This window comes from Rhinolophus hipposideros (genome assembly GCF_964194185.1).
Source record: "Rhinolophus hipposideros genome assembly, chromosome: 2".
NCBI classification, from domain to species: Eukaryota; Metazoa; Chordata; class Mammalia; order Chiroptera; family Rhinolophidae; genus Rhinolophus; species Rhinolophus hipposideros.
This window is the reverse complement of record NC_138048.1, coordinates 84,377,848-84,380,843: the sequence shown is the minus strand read 5'-3', so window position 1 is coordinate 84,380,843 and position 2,996 is coordinate 84,377,848.

Sequence of the window (2,996 nt, the reverse complement as noted above, 5' to 3'; positions counted from 1 at the left end):
TTAATTTTATCTGTGCAGATGTGACTAAGGATGTGAAGCAGCCTCCAAGGAACTGCATCAATGATAATCCCAAATATGGGTCTCTGAAGAGTCATACTGAAGTAGGAATATTTTTCCGTGAGCCCGCCAATGGTGTAGGTGGTGTTGGATATGCCGACCGTTTTTGGGTGTGGGCCGGGATCACGTCTCGTGAAGCCCAAGAATGGACACACGGACCAGGGAGAGGCAAAGAGTTGTAAAGGAAGACAGTTTATTAGAGGCAGGAGAAGAGGTTGCAGCTCCTGAGCGGGAGGGGGTCCTCAATGGGAGGTGCCCAGTGACTGAGGCAAAAGCTCTTTTATACCTTCCCTTGCCTGCTTGGGGAAGGGGGCTGGAGCCTTCTAATAGAATTCATCTATTAGGTTTGTCTTGTTTGCCCATCCTGAAGGAATTAAGAACCAACCCATTCCTATCTATCAGATCTGCTTCTTTGTCAGGCCAGAAGGGATTTGAGATAATTTATTAACCTCAGGGCGAAGTCTCATGGAGTCCCAGTCCTGGAGTGAAGGAGACATTCCAGAACCTGGAGTTTCAGGATATGGCCGCTTTTTGTTTATTCCACCAGGGACCACCCTGTCCACCTAGCAACATGCTAACTAACTTGTCTCAATACTGCCTTTAATTTGCAAAGTCAGGGAAGTCCCTTCTGTCCTTTACCCTATTCAAGTTTTGCAGCAACTGGATATTAGGAGAGAACATGCAGGCAGGATGGGGTTGGAGGGCTTGCCAGGCTTCTCAGCCCAGGGAGTCCCAGCAGGCTGGATTGACTGGATTTTTCACTTTCCCTCATCATTTATATTTCCTAATACTTTGTACTAATTCAGTCTTTAAAGCTGAGAAAATCAGCCAAATTGTAGGAGAACACTGCAGCCTTACTCGCGGGGTCCAAGAATAACTGCTGAACTCTTCCAACGTGGCTTTATAGCTACCTCTACTGAAATCTCCTGAGCTCACCTCCCAGACCAAGGGTCATCACACAGTGCTGGGACTTTTGTGATTAAAAAAAAAAAAAAAAAAAAAAGCCACTCAGTGTCTCTTCTACCTCCGTTTTTTCAATAACTTAGGCTTCATGTTAATGTTTGTGGTTTAGGAGTCACTGAAGTGATGTCACAATGCTTAACAGAGCAAAATGTATTCCTTAGCTCTGAGTCACTCATTTATTCAGTATTTTCTGAGCCCATATGTCAGGTATGTGGTTCTGATTCTCACCACCTAATTGTTAGGTGGTCCCTAACACAAAGGTGGTCCTTTGGTGATGAGACCTTGTATTGTGGTTTTTGGACTGCTGTGCACGTGCTACGTGGCTTTTCAAATTGTTAAGTAGGGAGTCAATGTTCTTAAATAGAAGGATTGGTGCCTTATAAGTGACTTAACTTCTCACTCCGTGGTAATCTGTACTGTTAGGTTTTAGGAAACATCCGCTGCTTCTCACACTGTGCTGGAGTGAGGCGTTGTGTGGTGTGCTGGGTGTGGTATGGTACGGTGTAGCATATTCCACGCAGTATAGGATGTGGCTGTACTTAGACTCACTGAATAGCTCAAGCATCAACTTTGCTATTATCTAGCCTTGTGATCTCGGGTAAGTGTTTTAAGGCACATTTCTGTGCCTCCGTTTACTTGAAATGATAGGAATGTTTGTGCTTGGAGTTACTGAAAAGAATTAGCTGAGGTACTGTAGGTGATCAGCACATAGATGCTCCTGAAATGTCAGCTTCTCCTATGGCCCCCAAAGAGGAACACGAAGGGGGTAGAAAGTTCTGCTCAGGAACTAAGAGCCTAGTTAGGAAGATGAGACATAGACTCTACATCAAATCAGTGGAGAACATGCCTCTGAGAAGAAACCTAAATAGCATAAATTAACTCACCCGATCCCCTCATTACACCAATTCTGGAAATGAAAGATGGATTAGTCTCAAAAAAATGTGTTTATACTTGATGTCCAGAAGGCGTTTTATAAGCCAAAACCCTTCTTGAGGAAGTGAAATGCTTAAGTTTTAAATTAATCTCAAACACACACACACACACACACACACACACACACACACACACAGAGCATTATAGTGACTTAGGGTTCCATCAGGATGTTCAGCTGAAAGTTGTACAAATATTTCATACATCTGGTGACAGCTCATAGAACACATTATTTCTCATATTTGAAAATATCTATCTAAATAGAAATGTGCTTGAAGACATTCTATTTCATGTATAGGCCCCGAAAAGCCATTTATTTTCCTATATTTCATATTAAAATAATAAAAAACCTTACTTACATTGCATTTCTTCCTGCTTTTTGAGGTGCAGTTATGGCAGTGGAGCCTGAATGTGTGTTTTGATAATGCTAGGTCAGTACTAGGTACTAGGTCAGTGCAGGTCTGAGCTCTGGCAGGAGCGTCTTTTGAAGTGGTTGTTTCAAATAACCGTCGGTCTTATGTCAGAAGGTTCAGTGGAAAACACAAGAGCTTTGAAGCTCATGAGACTTAGATTCTAATCCATATCCCTTGGAATGAGGTGTTGAAAATTTGTTGGGATGGTAGTGGTCATATTTGCATAGGGGACTCAAGAAACTTCTGGGATCAAGGATTGCTACTTCTCTCATGTTAACTGCCACTGAAACTTCTCTGATGATTGAAATCATCCCAAATGGTGAGTAGTGTAAGAAAGGCCACTTGTGACCTCCCCAAATGGCACTAACTGAGAAGATGAGCCCCAGCCACATACCAGTGCCTCAGTTATTTTGAGGAAGGAGATGGTTCTGGACAAACCTGTGTCTGAAGTTGGAACTTCAAGGACTATGCTTTAGTGGTGAGCTTAACAATGCTTTGGAGGAAGCGTTAATGACCATCTGGGGTGTCTGCTGACTACATCTCACACAGTTGCTGGTGTCACACTTAGGGGCCTTATAGCTGCAGGTTCTTTGATCACCTTGGGGGCCGTTGTGCTATTGTGAAGCCGGCCCG